Genomic DNA, 19,224 nt, shown 5'->3' with positions numbered 1-19,224 from the left:
CTGCTTGGTCGATTCAGCTATTGAAACTTGTGTATGTTTCACAAAGTTTTGTGCTGTTTTTTTCAGCTCCATCAAGTCATTTATATTCTTCTCTAAGCTGTTTATTCTAGTTAGCATCTCATCTAACCTCTTGTCTAGGGTCTTAGTTTTTTTGCATTGGTTAGCTACAGTATATCCTTTAAACAGACTCACCACCTATTCATTACATTTTATACTATTTTAAAAATAATTATTCTCTCTATCCATCTATTATTGATCCATCTGTGTGTGTGTATACATGCATCTATGGACTTGTGAAGATATCCTGCTTTCTTCCACCTGAATATCTTGGTGTATACTTCTTAAGGAGAATATTTTGTTTTATAACCACAGTATCAACCTGAAGAAATTTTAACACGATACTGCTATATAATCCAACATTCAAACTTGATGCTTTGTATTTATTTTTCTAACTTTTAAGCTCAGAGGTACATGTGCCGATTGGTTTTATAGGTAAATTTGTGTCATGAGGTTGTTGCACAAATTATCTTATCACCCAGGTATTAAGCCTAGTACTCATTAGTTATTTTTACTGATCCTCTCCCTCCTTCCAGCCTCCACCCTCAAATTGGCCCCAGGATGTTTTGTTCCCCTCTGCATGTCCATTTGTTTTCATCAATGAGCTCCCACTTATAAATGACAACATGTTATATTTGGTTTTCAGTTCCTGTGTTAGTTTGCTAAGGATGATGGCCTCCAGTTCCATTCACGTTCCTACAAAGTACATAACCTTGTCCTTTTTATCACTGCATAGTATTCCATGATGCATATACACCATATTTTCTTTATCCAGTCTGTCACTGATGGACATTTAGGTTGATTCCATGTCTTTGCTTTTGTGAATAATGCTGTAGTGAACATAGGTATGCATGGGTCTTTATAACAGGATGATTTCTATTCCTTTGGGTATATACCCACTAATGGGATTTTAGGGTTGAATGATAGTTCTCTTTTTGGTCTTTGAGAAATCGCCACACTGTCTTCCACAAAGGCTGAACTTATTTACACACCCACCAACAGTATATAAACATTGCTATTTCTCCTCAACCTTACTGGCATCTGTTATTTTTCAGTTGTTTAATGCCTTCTTTCTTTTTTTTTTTCTAGTATAAGATCAAATTTAATTTAATATTATACACATATTTAGTGACCACGCCACTTTAGTCTCTTCATAAACTAAATGGACTGTTTTAATGAATAAGATGTTCTATAGAATGACTCTGTTTGGTTTTGTCTGGGACTTCCTGATTATTAAATTCAGGATATGCACTGTTGGCAAAAATACTACATATGAGATGCATTCTTCTCTGTGTGTCATCATAGGAGGCACATGACATCAGTTACTCCATTATTTTTACCTTATATTACTTTGTTAAGGTAGTATCCACCATTTATTTCCTACAGATTACTTTTTTTTATACAATTAATGAGTAGTATGTGATATGACACTCAAGACAGTGTAAGTTTGAGCATCTATGGTATCTCTCCAATACCATTCTTCAGAAATCTATTGTAATATAATAATGAACTGGAAGGGAGAGACGGGTTCCTTTATGATACTGGCTGGCAAATACTGATTCAGTGGTCTTTTAGAATATCCTGTCTTTTTGAATTGTCTGCTTTTTCCTTTTTGGAATTTGTCTCTTTAGCCTCTATATTTCCATTAAGTGGAAGTTATCTCTAGAGGGTAGACTGGATTGTGAGTTAGCATTTTTGTAACAATATTTTCACACATGGTATTCGGTGCTTCATATTCTACAATACTGGTACAAATGCATAAGACCCAATTTTTCACTTACATTGGTAACAAAATTAATCATGATTCAGATATCCTCAGCCTAATCCATCTGATATAAAGTTCACCATTGACCTTTTGCCTGGTAGTTTTATCATTCTCTAGTGATTGTTGACTATGTTTAATATATAATCAGAATTCCTTAAATTTTAAAATTTTATCTTTTTATGTTTAAAAAATTTTCCTTATTATTTCCTTAAACTATAATAAAGAGAAGGTAACTGATTTACTTTCTTTCCTAAATTTTAAATGAGTTGGTACCTTATTTACTGATGAACTGTGAGGATTTTTTTAAGTGGTAGTATAAACATACGGACTTTTATACATTTTATGTTTCAATAAACTGAAATTATTCTTCTTTTCAGTGCATACATCACCCCATCTTACACTATCGAAGCACTTTTAAGGTAACTTTTGTTTTTTTCATTCTATGTTACATCCTTGATTTCTTACACAAGATTTCCCAGGCTTATCTTGCAGCTTTTAAAGCTTTGAAATAACCTTTTTTTTTTTTTTTTTTCCCTCAAGCAATCCTGATTTCTTATACTGGGAAATTGTACTTACATACTACAATCTGGGCAGTAGAGATGCTTATCAGTGGTGAGTTGTCAGTCACTGCTAGACTTTTCCAGTGGACATAGTAGGAACACACAGTTTCAATGAATTTATACTATATTTTCAGTTTAAATTTAGCATCACATAATTTTTATTTGACAGTCTTGATTTTGTACTTATGTCTCTCTTCACTGGGCACAGTCTTCCCAGATACCTAAATAGGGTGAGCTGTTGTGCACAGATTTTATCTCAGTTCAAAGATAAATCCATATGGTTAGCCATTCTCTTCCAGGTTCTATATTGAGTAATGCACTTGTTTCTAAATTGTCCACTGAAATGTGTTCCAACACTCCTCTTGTTTCAACTTGCTTGAAAGATAACTAGGCATAAAGCATAGACATATGAGATATAGATTGCTTAGTTTGAAGGACATAATTTAATCAGAATCGTACTTTATGCCATCTACTGAGATACGATGCTTAGCACATTTAAGATCTAGGGTCTCCTTTGAAAAATTTATATACTAATTAATAGCGGTTTCCCCAAATGATGAGTTTCACTGTATAATTTTGCTTTTAGCTAACCTTAACCATCCTTAGGCAATGTCCATTAGCTTAAAAATCTGAACGGCGTAAAAAATTTAAGGAAGGACTAACTTATTCTCCATTAAAACATTTTAGTCATCATTTGTCCCCAACCTACTCATGGAGGAGAAACTAAACACTGAGAATAACCCAGGCTCATATATATGTATGTCCTACATATATAACATATGTAATATGAAGCAACCCCTACAAATACGTGTGTTTTATGGACATAAAAATTAGGCATATATTTGTATTTATATTACTTATTTATATTATGTATATTTGTATTTATATTATATATTTATATATTATAAATTACACATATGTATTTGTAGTACATGTGAAAAACTACTATATTGAAATTTTAGCAAATCATGATCCCCATGTATGATGCTATTAAGTTCCATTATGACAACGGTGTACATTGCATTAATGGCTGTTCATAGACCATAGGATCATTCCTTAAATTTCTTTGTGAAGAGAACAGGATCCTCAGAAGTGGAATCATACAGGCTTCAGAGCATTATTCATAAAATAATCTTGTAGAAGACAATTGCAGCTCTCCTAAGTTCATTTTTTCAGTCTTTTAAAAAAGGAAACACTTATCTATTGAATCTAGTTATTAGTTCTTCTTATTCTAAATTAATAAAAGCTTTCCAACATAATCATAACAAAATAGATTTTAGTGAATATAAAGTGTAATATGGACAAGGGAAAGATAGAGGCACAAAATAAGGGATACGTAAATAGAAACTAAAACCCAATCTGCGTGTGGTACTCTGAAATCCACAGACACCTGGATGACTTCAAGAAGACAATGGAAATTTTCAGAAAATCAGAAAATTAATTAATAATAAAAATAAAGGAAATTATGTTGGAATCAAAGATACTCTACATCACTTATACAAGTATGTCTCAGGAATTCTTTATCTTTACCTAAGTAAGATATATTGGAAATGTGCATAAAACACTGTTTTAGTTGTAAGAGATATGCTCATATTATTCCTGAGAACTGTAAGAAGTTTACTGTTACAGTAATTCTTAAAAAATAAAAATAAAAAGATGTCTTACTCTGCTATTACCAGAAAAGGCTAGAAGACCCATTACCAGAAGACCCATTACCAGAAGACCCTAGTCATTAATCCTGTATGTTCTTCAATAGCAATATGCTTTTTGAGTACCTCCAGAAGACCCTCTCACCTATGCTCTATAAAACTTATAACTTGTTTTCCAAATTTACAGCCCCTCCTTGGCTTGTGGGACATGAAGGTGCAGCTTCTGTTACTTTAACATTATCATGTTAGATTCAGTGCCCACATTCTAACCCATTCCATTTCATTAAATTCAAGATCAGTGCACTGATTAGTAAAATGAGAAAGGAAAGAAAAAGAACATGTTTATACCTAGCTCTGTTTTCCCATGTCACTAACACACTGGTTTTATGACATCTACAACACTTCTTGTGCTACAATTTAATTTGATAGACACAGTGTCTCTGAAAAAAATCACAAAATAGTCTCAGAGCAAATAAAGTGATGCTGAAAGGACTTTGCAGCTAGTAAACACAGCATAAGGCTGGTCCAGTGCCCCTGACGGGGGATTGCCAATCATGGGCACTGGCCCAACCTTATGCTGCATTTTCCTGAGCTCACGGTTTGTGTATCCTCTTCATACGATTCACTACCTGAGCACCTGTGGAGTCTTTTACTGTAGTGTATTTGACATTTCTAAGAGCTGAAGTTTCAAATACTGTAATCATTTCAAATCCCTTATTAAATTTTATATTGTATGACAATTTAACTTTTAAGACTGTCAAATAACTTTGTACTGTAATTCAGTTCAAAATTTATTTTTTAAATTCTATAATTCTGATAAACAGAGATTGAAGAAATTGTAAATGAGCCTGTTCACATTGAATTCATTTGAGGAAAAAATGGGTTAGAATAGAAAAATCACTACTTTCAATAATCTAGTGCAATGCTGTCCAACAGAATTTTTGGTCATGATAGAAATTTTCTATAGCAGTAATATCCTATGTGGTACAAAAGTTAGCAAGACAAGTAGTTAGCAATTGAAATGTGGCTAATTTGCATAAATACAAAATCCAAAAATGACATGATTACCCCAATAGATGCAAGAAAAGCCTTTTGATAAAATTTAGTATCTCGTAACATATAAAAACTCTTCACAAAACTAGACATCAACAGTACATAAATCAGAATAATAGGCATTTATGACAGACACATAGCCAGCATCATAATGCACACAAACTGGAAACATTGCCCTTGAAAACTGGAGCAAGACAAAGCTGCCCACTTTGACCATTCCTATTCAACATAGTCTTGGAAGTCCTAGCCAGAGCAATCAGCTAAAAGATGGAAATAAAAGGCATCCAAATAGAAAGAGAGGACATCAAACTATCACTCTGTAGGCAGTGTAATTCTATACCTGAAAAAACTCAGTCTTTGCCCAAAGGTTCCTGGAACTGATAAACAACTTTAGTCAAGTTTCAGAATACAAAGTCAAATCACGAATCAGTAGCATTTCGATTAATCAGCACATCCAACCTGAGCCAAATGATGAATGTAATTTCTTTCACAATAGCCACAAAAATAATAAAATATCGAGGAATACAGCTAACTAGAAAGGGGGAAAATATCTACAATGAGAATTACAAAACAGTGCTCATGGAAAACAGATGAAATAAACAAGTGGAAAAATATTCCATGGTCATGAACAGGGTGAATCTATATTGTCAAAATGGCCATCCTCCCCAAAGCAATGTAAAGTTTCAGTGTTATTCCTATCAGAGTGCCAACTTTTTTTTTTTTTTTTGAGACGGAGTTTCACTCTTATTTCCCAGGCTGGAGTGCAATGGCGCGATCTCGGCTCACCGCAAACTCCGCCTCCTGGGTTCAGGCAATTCTCCTGTCTCAGCCTCCTGAGTAGCTGGGATTACAGGCACGCACAACCATGCCCAGCTACTTTTTGTATTTTTAGTAGAGACGGGGTTTCACCTTGTTGACCAGGATGGTCTCGATCTCTTGACCTCGTGATCCACCCGCCTCGGCCTCCCAAAGTGCTGGGATTACAGGCTTGAGCCACCGTGCCCGGCAATTTTTTATTTTTTAAAATAAAAATAAAATGGAAAAAAGATTCCAGAATTTATATGAACATACACAGAGAGTGGCTGGCTGAATGAATGAAAAAGGAAAACTCTTACCAGTGTTCTACAAGAAACACACTTCATCTATGAATATACATGTGATTGAAAATAAAGGGATGGAAAAAGATATTCTGTGCCAATGGAAACCAAAAAGGAGCGAAAGTCACGAAACTTATAATTTTGGACTTGAAACCTTTTTTTTTTTCTAATATAAGAAAAAACAAAGAAGGCCACTGAATAATAAAGGGGTCAATTCCACAGGATAATATAGTAATTTAAAATATATATGCACCCATCACTGAGTACCCAGATATATAAAGCAAATATTATTAGAGCTACAGAGAGAGATAGGTCTCAACACAGTAATAGATGGAGACCCCATTCTCACCACTGGACACATCTTCCAGGCAGAAAATAAACAATAAAACATCAAGCTTAACATGCACTGTACAACAAAGGGATTGAATATTTCATCTAAGAGCTGCAGAATACACATTCTTGTCCCTGCACATGGATCATTCTCAAGGATAGACCACATGTTAGGTCACAAAACAAGTCTTAAAATATTCAAAATAAATTGAAATAATATCAAGCATCTTCTCCAGCCACACTGGAATAAAACTAGAAATCAATAGTGACGAATTTGGGAAACTAAACAAATACATGTACATTAAACTATATGCTCCTTAGTGAAGAATTAAGAAAATCAAAACATTTTTGAAATAAACGATGGTGAAAACACAACATACCAAAATGTATGGAATCCAGCAAAAGCAGTACTAACAGGGAAGTTTGTAGCTGTAAGTGCTTACATCAAAAAAAAAGAAAACTTCAAATGAACCATGTAATTATACATCTTAAAGGGCCAGAAAAACAACATAAACCCAATATTAGTAGAAGAAATAATAAAGATTAGAGCAGAAATAAAATAAAATGAAGAAAATACAAAAGATCAATATAAAAAAGCTTTGTTTTTTTGAAACGTTAAAGCTTACAAGTTTAATTAGACAAAAGAGAGAGAAGATCCAAATAAAATCAGAGACAATAAAGGAGACATTACAATTGGTACCTCAGAATTTCAGAGTATCATCAGTGGTTACTATGAGCAACTATATGCCAATAAATTGGAATCCTAGTCAAAATGGACAAATTCCTATACACATGCAACCTACTAAGATTGAACCAGGAAGAAATTCAAAACCCGAAAAAACTAGTAACAAGTAACAGGACTGAAGCCTTAATTAAAAGTCTCCCAGTAAAGAAAAGCCTAGAACCCTATGGATTCACTGATGAATTCTACCAAACATTTAAAGAAGAACTAATACCAAACCTAGTCAAAGTATTCTAAAAAATAGAGAAGGAAGAAATACTTCCAGACTCATTCCTCAAGGCCAGTATTACTGATACCAAAACCAAAGGCAAATCAAAAAAGGAAACTATTGACCAATATTTCTGATGAATGTTGACCAAAAATAAATCCTCAGCAAAATACTAGCAAACTGAATTTCAGAATACATTAAAAATAACATTCATCATGACCAAATGGGTTTTATTTCTGGAATGGAAAGTTGCTTCAACATATGCAAATTAATCAGTGTAATACATAATATCAAAATAATGGGCAAAAACATTATTTGAATTGATGATGGAAAAGCATTTGATGAAATTCAACTTTTCATGATAAAAACCTTAAATATAGTATATAGAAGGAAGATACTTCAATATAATAAAAGCTGCATATTACAGACATAGCTAATATATTGAATAGGGAGAAACTGAAAGCCTTTCCTCTAAGATCTGGAACAAGACAAGGATGTCTAGTGTCACTAATGTTATTCAGCATACTACTAGAAGACAGCTTGAGCAATCAGACAAGAGAAAAATATATAAAGGGAATTCATATTGGAAAAGAAATCAAATGATGTCACCTTGTTTGCTGATGATATAATCTCATATTAGGAAAAACCTATAAAGATTCCCCAGGAAAACTAGTAGAATTCAAGTAGAAGTTGCCAGACAAAAAATCAACAAAAAATTCAGTAGCATTTCTATATGGCAACAGCAAACAGTCTAAAAAATTTTAAGTTATGCCACATACAATAACGACATATAAAATAACTACCTAGGAATGAACCAAAGAAGAGAAAAATCTCTATAATGAAAACTGTAAAACACTGATAAAAGAAGTTGAAGAGGACACCAAAAAGAAGGACAAATATTCATGTTCATGAATTAGGAGAATCAATATTCTTCAAATTTTTGTACTACCTGAGGCCATGTACAGATTCAGTGCAATCCCTATCAAAATAACAACATTCTTCACAGAAACAGAAAAAAATCTATCTTAATTTAGAACTCAAAAAAACAGAGAATAGCCAAAGCTATCCTAAGCAAACTGGAGGAATCACATTACCTCACTTCAAACTATGCAACAGAGCTATAGTAACCCAAATGGCTAGCACAAAAAATGACACATAGACCAAAGGAATACAATAGAAAATCCAGAAATAAATCCATACACCTACAGTGAACTCATTTTCAACAAAGGTACCAAGAACATAGAGTCAAGAAAGCCAGTCTTTTCAACAAATGGTCCGGGAAAACTGTATGCAAATGAAGGAAAGTAGGCACCTACATCTCACCATATAGAAAAATCAAAACAAAATAGATTAAAGACTTAAATCTAAGACCTCAAGCCATGAAACTACTACAGGGAAACATTGGGGAGATCTCTAAGATACTGGACTGGGCCATAATTCCTTGAATAATACCTCATAGGCTCAGGCATTCTAAACAAAATGGACAAATATGATCCTGTCAAATTAAAAAAAAACTTTTGCACAGTGAAGGAAACTATGAAGAAAGTAAAGAGACAACCCATAGAATGGAGGAACCCATTTTCAAACTACCCATTGGACAAGGAATTAATAACCAAAATATGTAAGGAGCTCAACTCTATAGGAAAAATCTAATAATCTGGTCAAAAGATAAGCTAAAGATTTGAATAGACATTTCTCTAAAGGAAACCTACAAATGTCAAACAGACACATGAATAGGTGCTCAACATCATTGATCCTCAGAGAAATGCAAATCAAAACTATAATGAAATATCTTCTCACTCTAGTTAAAATGGCCTATATGCAAAGAGAGGCAGTAACAAATGCTGGCAAGGCTATGGAGAAAAGGAAACCTTCTTAGGCTGTTGATGGGAATGTAAACTGGTACAACCACTATGGAGAACAGTGTGGAGGTTTCTCAAACAACTAAAAATAGAGCTCTCATATGATGCAGCAATCCCTCTGCTGGGTATATACCCAAAGAAAGAAAATCAGTATATCAGGGAGATGGTTGCTCCCCATGTTTGTTGCAGCTCTGTTCACAAAAGCCAAGATCTGGAAGCAACCTAAATGTCCAACAATAGCTGAATGGATGAGGAAAATGTGTTACTTGTGTACAATGGATTACTATTCAGCCATAAAAAAATGAGATCCTGTCATTTGCAACAACATGAAAGGAAGTGGAGGTCATTTTGTTAAGTAAACTAGGTGCAGAAAGACAAACATCTCATCTTCCTACTTATTTTGGGGATCTAAAAATCAGAATGATGGAACTCACAGAGGGTTGAACAATGGTTACCAGGTTTGAGATATATAGTGGGAGGGTTGGGGTAGGTGTGTGGATGGTCAGTGGGTACAAAAAACAATAGAAGAAATGAATGAGAGCTACTGTTTGATAGCACTATAGGGTGACTATAGTTAGTTATTTTTAAATGTATGATTAAATTATTAAGAATAGAATTGTTTATAACACAAAGGATGAATGCTTAAGGGGATGCATAGCCCATTCTCCATGATCTGATTATTACGCATTGCATGGCCCTGTCAAAACATCTTGTGTATCTATAAATATATACAACTATTATGTACTCAAGTAAATTAAACTCGTTTTTTATTTTAAAAAAATTCTTACCAGCTTAACATCTGGAAGGGATGAAAACTTAAGTCAGCTTTGTGGTAATCAACAATGTCCACAAGACCTAGCTCCAATGAAAGTACCAGCAACCAATGCTCAGGTGGGTATTCTTGATTGGCAGTACTCTGTGCATTTTGTCATACATCATTGCTGGGAGAAAATATGTGGAGGACATTTTCTTCATCCAGATGTTATAATACATATTATCAAGATCGCCAGCATCATTAAAATGCTTTGTAGTGGCTGTCTTCTGCAGTTCAGCAATAAGATAGAAACTTTGACAAAATTCTGAATTTAATTTATAAAAGCTGTGTTCCAGAGTGACAGCAATTAAATCATAGCTGTTAAACATCAGATACACAGTACAGTATATTGGATAGTAGATCTGGAGGTACAACCAAATTTGTGTGACCTGTGCATAGTGTTTGGTGAGGCTAAATAAGTCATAGCGTTCCTGTTGCTGAAATAAATAGTCATCTAAATAATTCCTTGATCTGTGATCGAGCTTAAAAAAAAAAAAAATTCAGTACCTTATAGAAACAGATAATTCATTTACCCCAAAATAGAGCATAATATTCAATCCGATTTCTAAAACGAAGCCAGTAAGTAGATTTAAAGCTCCTCTAATAAAGAGGATACTTGTTTCCCTAAAAGGAGATTCTTAAAATACTTCAATAAATATTTACCATAAATAATCTCCTAGGTTTTTAAACAGTGATCTGTAGCTACTAGTTGGATTATTGTACGTTAAGAGAAAGAAGTGAATTGCAAATTCTCAGAGATCTAAATTGTGATCTCTCAGTCTGCATGGGGCTTATAAACATGAAAGATAAGTTAAGTTTTTCTTTTCTTTTTTTTTTTTTTTTTTTTAGCTCAACTGATTATCAGCTCAGTGGGATTTTAAATATACCCTGTGATTATTACTCTAGGACATGGATACATATGGCTATATACATTATCAACAACATATTACTTTATTTAAAATGAAAGGACACTAGACAGCAGCCAAAAGCTGTATGAAGAAATAAATTATCTTCAGTAAAGGTAAGTACATGGGAAAATATATAAAAGCCAGTGTTTTCTATTTCTTATTTGTAGCTCTACTTTTTAATTGCATACATAGATTTAAACAAAAATGAATAAAAATTATAATTCAAATTTATTAAGCAAACAATATAAAAAGGTAATTTGTGACAAAAGCAATATAAAAGGGAAGACGTGGCTTTACTGGATCAAGTTTTGTATGCTATGGAATTAAATTTGACACTAAATCTACATTGTAGTAAAAATGTGCATATAAGAATGTGAGAAGGGAACTAAAATGGTTCATTATTAAAAAATACACTATTCCATTGGTCTATACCTCTGTTTTGGTACCAGTACCATGCTGTTTTGATTACTATAGCCTTGTAGTCAAAACAGCATGGTACTGGTACCAAAACAGAGGTATAGACCAACAGAACAGAGGCCTCAGAGGAAATACAACATATCTACAACCATCCGATCTTCGACAAACCTGACAAAAACAAGCAATGGCGGAAGGACTCCCTGTTTAATAAATGGTGTTGGGAAAACTGGCTAGCCATGTGCAGAAAGCAGAAACAGGACCCCTTCCTGACACACCAAAATTAACTCCAGATGGATTAAAGACTTAAACTTTAGACCTAACACCATGAAAACCCTAGAAGAAAGTCTAGGCAAAACCATTCAGGACATAGGTGTAGGCAAGGACTTCATGACCAAAACGCCAAACGCAATGGCAACAAAAGCCAAAATAGACAAATGGGACCTAATCAAACTCCACAGCTTCTGCACGGCAAAAGAAACAGTCAGTAGAGTGAATCGGCAACCAACAGAATGGGAAAAAGTTTTTGCAGTCTACCCATCCAGAATTTACAAAGAACTAAAACAGATCTACAAGAAAAAAACAAACAAGCCCATTCAAAAATGGGCAAAGGATATGAACAGATACTTTACAAAAGAAGACATACAGGAGGCCAACAAACATATGAAAAAATGCTCATCATCACTGGTCATCAGAGAAATGCAAATCAAAACCACATTGAGATACCATCTCACACCAGTTAGAATGGCGATCATTAAAAAATCTGGAGACAACAGATGCTGGAGAGGATGTGGAGAAATAGGAACACTTTTACACTGTTGGTGGGAGTGTAAATTAGTTCAATCATTGTGGAAGACAGTGTGGCAATTCCTCAATGGCCTAAAAATTGAAATCCCATTTGACCCAGCAATCCCATTACTGGGTATATATCCAAAGGATTATAAATCATTCTACTATAAGGACACGTGCACACGAATGTTCATTGCAGTACTGTTTACAGTAGCAAAGACCTGGAACCAACCCAAATGCCCATCGATGATAGACTGGATAGGGAAAATGTGGTACATATACACCATGGAATATTACACAGCCATCAAAAACGATGAGTTCCTGTCCTTTGTAGGGACATGGAAGAACCTGGAAACCATCATTCTCAGCACACTGACACAGGAGCAGAAAATCAAACACCGCATGTTCTCACTCATAGGCAGGTGTTGAACAATGAAACAGGGGAGGGATGGGGGGTGGGGAGGTGGGAAGAGATAGCATGGGGAGAAATGACAGATACAGGTTAGGGGAAGGAAGGCAGCAAACCACACTGCCATGTGTGTACCTATGCAACAATCTTGCATGTCCTTCACATGTACCCCAAAACCTAAAATGCAATAAAAAAATACACTAAATACACAGGAAAGCTGTAACAGTGGGGAAAATGGCCAAAAAGCTGGCAAAATGACAGAAGTAATTATTTCCTTATTAGTACTCACTTGAAATGTTAGTGGATTAAAGTCTTCAATCAAAAGGCAAAGGTTAGCAGAACAGAAAACATCATCCAGGGCTTTACTGTAAGAGAGTCTCCTTAAATCAAAGACAAAAAGAGGTTAAAAGTACAGAAAAAGATAATTCATGGAAATAGTCACCAAGAGATGTAGGGTGGCTATATTAGTACCACAAAAAAACAGATTTTAAGTCAAAGTCTCATAAGAGACAAAGAACATTTTATATTGATCAAGGGATCAAATCATCAAGAAGCTGTAACAATTATGGTCATACATACACCAAACAGAGCCACAAAGTACATGATGCAAACACTGACAGAATTGAAGAGAAAAACAGTCAGTTCTATGATAATAGAGACTTCAATACTTTCCATAATGGACAGAGCATCTGGACAGAAAATCAGTAAGGAAATAGAGGACTTAAACAATACTATAAATCAACTAGGCCTAACAGACATAAAACACTCCAGTCGACAACAGAATACACTTTCTCCTCAAGTGCACATGGAACATTCCCTAGGAAAGACAACATGCTATAAATATGACCCAGCAATTCAACTCCTAGGATACGTATATAATCAAAGTAATAGAAAGCAGAGACTCAAACATTTACCTGTAGGCTGGTGTTCACTGCAGCATTACTCATCACAGCCAAAAGGTGGAAGCAATTTGTGTCTAGCAACAGATTAATGGATAAACAAAAGGAGATCTATACATACAATGGAATATTCCATAATAAAAATAAATTCTGATGCATGCTATAACATGGATGAATCTTGAAAACATGCTGCATAAAATTAGGCAGACACAAAAGAATATTGTATGATTCGATTTTTATGAAATATCTAGATTAGACAAATTCATATAGACAGTGGATTAGAGTTTAGCAGCTAGGGGAAAAAGAGTGGGGAGTTATTGTTTCATTGGTACAGAGTTTCTGTTTGGGGTGTTGGAAAAAAATTTAATAAGAGATAGTGGTGATGGTTGGAAAATATTGTGAGTATAACTGATGCTATAGACTTGTACACTAAAAAGTGATTAAAATGGTAATTTTTATTTATATATGTGTAAAACCACAATAAAATAAAATAATAGCTACTTAATATATTACAGTACCTGCTACTAAGAAATGGACAGATTTTTAGTGAGACTCTAGATTATAGAAGGAACATATAATTCCTCTGTATGTGCTGCTTTGATTGATTAAATAGTAGGGTTGCAAGTTTTAAATGATGCCATAAGCCAGATAAAGATCTACAGCTGTTCTAGTTTGTAGGAGCAAGCTGTTTTGCTACTTGGTATTTAGGACCCAGCTGATTAAATAGTGTCCTAAATATTTGGGGCATATCGGATGCTCCAGGAAATTTTAGGCAAGCCCCTGTCAGATTCACAAAGCTTGCTCTTTGCCCAGTGTGAAGCAAAGCCATACCTTCTTCTGAAAATAAGTCTTTTTGTTTCTTTTTTTTTTTTTTTGGTGAATAAATGATAGTTTTATTCACCCATCTTCACACTGGGATTCGACTGACAAAACATGAAAACAGAATCTGCAGAAAGAAATAAATTTACTACGTAAGAAATTGTCTATACAAATATAAGCTTATGTTATTTAAGGAGTATAAATTAGCTGTGCTCTCTGCTTTTATTTGCCTTTGTAAACATGTGCAGACCAAAGACTGTGCTAGGATTGGAAAGGTTGTTTCTAGAGCCTTGACCTTGTCAGAAAAAAAGACTCCAAGTCATTGGTCTACCTTTTTATGCATATTTAAGATCTTTTTAAGAATCTCATAAAGTACATTTCAAAAGAACATAAGCAATCAAAGAAAGAATGTCACTTGGTAGATCTATATTACCTATATACAGTTTTAAAACATGTCTAAGATAGCTTAGAGAACAGAATATTCTGAGTAAACATTCTAGTTAAAATGGAGTTGCAATGCAACTCTATATAGACTAAATTTTCAAAGGATTAGACAACAGAGAAATAACATATTAACCATGGTCACTTACTGAGATCACATAGATAATAGATCAGCCTTCTGGATTTATATACCACTTTTATACGTTATAAGCCTGGACAAAGTTAAGTTCATCCCTGAATGGCTTCATTTTCTGTGTTGACAAAATTTGACACTAAATAGCTCAAGTTCAGACACTGATGACTTCTTCAATGCTCTATTTGTGAAACACGTCCTGCTTTGCTACTGGGACATAACAAGGAGTGAAAGTTTGACCATCAAATGCAAGTGACCATGTAACTTGAGCCACCAAAATGAAATAGATATTATCTAACCCACCAAACCATAAAGTTGTTTGGAAGTACTCTATCTGTAATTGGAAGTTGTATATATGTGATGGATTCAAAATGTCCCTGAAGTGACAGTAATTTATATGAGCAGGTGTTTTAGACTCAGTGGTGTCATTTCCTGCTCTGTTCACCCACTTTTCTCTCAATCCACACATACAGTTTCATGAAACTATTTCCGTGACTAGCTGTTTGAATAACAAAAGCTCAGTTCACACACACTGGCAGCAATTGGAAGGGTACTGGTATTACATTATAGTCCCATTCAGTGGAGTAAGGAGCATGGCTTGACCATTGGAAAATCTAAGTTACCTCTGGGGGCAAACATTTAAGCCACTTATTTGCCTACTTAATTCAGAAGGAAAGTAATCAGAATATAGGTCTTATAAGGATGGATGCACAGTCTGCAAATGTAAAATATTTGATGACAATTCTGTGGAAGTGGTATATACACAGCTGAGAATTAATGTATTTAACTCATAGGGCCACTAACAAAAGGGCACCAATATAGAAGATCCTCATTAGTCAGATGAACAAGGTATCCTGCCATATGGATATCATTCCATTTTTTTCTAGTTATAGAGATCTTATTCAATAGACTTTAACAAAAGCGATCACAGTTGCAGAAATAATGAGCATTGACTCATCAACATGGACTTCCTCTCAGTAAGGCAGATTGGATTGTTGCTGCTGAATACCAACCTGGCAGCATTAGAGGCCAATGCTTAATCCAACATGGCAACATTCAGCAGGATTTATTTTTTAAGGTCTCCTAGTGGCAGGTCAATTCCATTATTCCCCTTCTGTGATGATGATGACGATTGTTTTGTCACCAGAACTGGCAATTATCCTGGATATGAATTTGGTTTTTTTGACTGTCAGATATAGTTTTGCCAAGCACCAAAATCTAATCTTACAAAGTGCCTTACTCCCTGTCATGGTTTAAATTATATCTTGGATTGTGATCAAGAAAGTATTTTACAACCAAATATTGAGACAATATGCATACACCAGTAAAGTTCACTGATAGCACATTTCAAATCACTGAGAAATGTTGAAAATGGTGGAATATTGAAGTCTGGCTCACAGACAGCAGGGAGACAGCTTGAGAATTTGCAGTCCTATGCTTCAAGATGTGCAGCATTTTGAACAGTAGTTAATATATGATATTGTACAGGTCTAGGAATTAGTGAAGTCTGGCTGACCCCTTACATTACTGCCCAGTAACACCATTGCAGAAATTTTCCCTCCCATTCTTGACTATAGACTCGTTCATTCTTGTTGCCAGCAGAGGATTGCTTTTATCATTCTGCAAACAGTGTTTCTATTGAATTGGAATCTGTGACTCATAGCGAGTTGATTTGTTCTATTTGCGCCACTGAAACAAATGGCAAGTTACCGTGCCCTTTGGGGCAGGGATCCCCAACCCTCAGGCCATGGACTGGTATCAGTCTGGCAGATCAGCGGGGGCACTAGATTCTCATAGGAGCAGGAACAATGGTGTGAACTGTGCTGCGAGAGATCTAGATTGCACGCTTTTATGAGAGTCTACTTCTAATGCCTGATGATCCGAAGTGAATCGGTTTCATCCTGAAAACATCCTCACCATCCGCCCCCACCCGCTCTGTGGAAAAATTGTCTTCCATGAAACTGATCCCTGGTACCCAAAAGGTTGGGGACAGCTGCTTTGGGATATTAAAGTAGGGGCAGTGCTTCATAATGAAGATGAAGAAAATACCTGGAATCCAGAGAGAGCACCTTTTCATTTTCTCATAGTCAGCAGTAAGAGAATTAATGGAGGTAGTGATTAATGAAATAATATTAGGAATCCAGGCATAACAAATCAGACTCTTGAAAAATTAGGTTTGTGATCATTTGTTTAAAAAATGACAAAAGAAACTAATGAAGACAGTAGACAAAAGCAGTTTTTCGTTTTGTTTTGAGATGGAGTCTCACTCACCCTATAGCCCAGGCTGGAGTGCAGTGGTGCAATCTCTGCTCATTGCAACCTCTGTCTCCTGGGTTCAATCAGTTCTCCTGCCTCAGCTTCTGGAATAGCTGGGATTACAGGAATGCACCACCACACCCAGCTAATTTTGTATTTTTAGTGGAAATGGGGTTTCACCGTGTTAGTCAGGCTGATCTCAAACTCCTGACCTCAAATGATCCGCCCACCTCAGTCTCCCAAAGTGCTGAGATTACAGGTATGAGCCACTGTTCCCAGCAGAGAAAAGCAGTTTTACTAACAATCATGGCTGCATTAACAACTTCAAACAAGATGTGTAGTAACTGAGCATTATTTTCTTCTATGCTTTTAGGCATACATTTCTATAATATTAGCCATTTTTTTCTTTCCCTTGCTATTTTCTATAAGGTGTGTTAGTGATACTTAAAATACTGTCTTCTAGTAAATCAAAGGAGGATTCTGACTGAAAAGGGGCAAAATAAACAACATACTTAGACGAAAACAGTGATTATGCTACGGTCTCTCCTTTTTCAGAGAATGAATCTTAGTTTGCATGAGGCATGATTTCAGTTGCTTATAAAGAACACCACTCCAGTTGACATTGTTCTTTTAAACTGAATATTGCCAAGAGGCTGGGATGGATGCTTGATAGGGAATGGGGTAGCAGGCCAGGCTGTTTCTTTGCCAGTGTTCTCCTATCACAGGGCTGGGATATTATAAAACTACACACTCTACAAACACTGCTAGCAGAATTTCAAGTTGAAAATTGCCAAGGAAAGCCATACCTCACAAGATTTGAAAGACACAAAACAAGCCTGATGTGGGATTGGCAAGCATGTGAAGGCTTCAGCAGACATCATGAAATAATTTTTTTACAAGTAGTTTTGAGCAGCCTCTGGCAAATCATCTGCTTTGGTGCTACAGACAGTTGAGTTCATCAGAAGCGGTTTCTGCCATTTCCAAATTTCTGAACGCTAGGTGTTACTTGCTTTAGCTTTATTATTCTTTTCTCTTCACACCCCTTCCTTCTAAAAGTTTCATAAGCTTCTAACTTTCTGATTTAAATCCCTTCCACTTCAAAAACTAGAATCAATTCCTTTCTACATACAAAACTAGACTGCATTCATAATGAGTTCTATACTAAAATGTATTCTTCACAGACTATTTTAAAAAATAATTACTTCTCCTTTCAATAAAGGAGTTACAGGGTCATACTTACCTTCATTCCAGTTAGATGAAAATGCAGAAAGTAAAAAATAGTGTAAGTACACTAAATAGGTTTTTGGTATTGTTTTATTAAAATTAGATCAACCCTTGTAAGTTTGGTCATTTACCTGGTTATAATAGCTCCTGGTCTAGGACAAAGAACACCTGGCATGTTTTAACCACGTTACCTCAGGTGAGGTATGGTGAAGTCAGATACAGATCAAGAAAGGTAAATCAGACGTACAGTTTTTATGCACACATTGCCCTGAGAGAATGAAGGGCATATCACACAGGGCCACTCAGGGGAAGCACAGCAACCAATGTCGAGGCAAAACGAGAGAGGGGAACTGTGGACACGCTCATGCATCGTGTTTTTCGCAGGAAGGAAAAAGGGAGGCAGGGCAAGCAGAGTTAGAACTGCCTAACTTAAATAATTTCAGCAAGCTCTGGGAAACAGAACAAGTGTATATAGTGGCCTGCTGTGTGACAGCCCCAAAGGGAAATGGACAGAAATATGGACTTAATTGGCTGTTTAAGAAGAAAAACTGGCTAGCCTCAAGCCAGAGCCTCAAGACTATAGTAAGACATTTTTAAAAATTATGTTACAGGAAGCCATACTAGACCTTAAAAATGATATTTACCACATGAGTGTGTGTGCACACAGATGCATAGAGGAAGTATATAGCTGTGTCATGTTTATATAAGTAAATGTATATGCCCAAGCATTTGAGTAATAATTTTTGAAGCAGGGCTTCCACTTTTGAAATCTTCATTACATTTTGCTATGAGAAG

General features: G+C 35.3%; 1 long non-coding RNA gene across 1 annotated transcript in view; it reads left to right on the top strand.

The window, feature by feature from the left end:
• LOC141584809 (uncharacterized) overlaps positions 1-19,224 on the top strand; it is a 499,778-nt gene that overhangs the window by 456,936 nt on the left and 23,618 nt on the right. The window contains exons 3-5 of the long non-coding RNA XR_012518004.1: positions 2,200-2,241; positions 10,115-10,214; positions 10,987-11,158. This is a non-coding gene — a long non-coding RNA (uncharacterized LOC141584809). The remainder of the gene's footprint in view (positions 1-2,199; positions 2,242-10,114; positions 10,215-10,986; positions 11,159-19,224) is intronic.

Source organism: Saimiri boliviensis, chromosome 6 (assembly GCF_048565385.1).
Source record: "Saimiri boliviensis isolate mSaiBol1 chromosome 6, mSaiBol1.pri, whole genome shotgun sequence".
Classification (NCBI taxonomy): domain Eukaryota; kingdom Metazoa; phylum Chordata; class Mammalia; order Primates; family Cebidae; genus Saimiri; species Saimiri boliviensis.
Note: the sequence above shows the minus strand (reverse complement) of the source record. Positions and strands in the feature narration are given on the sequence as shown.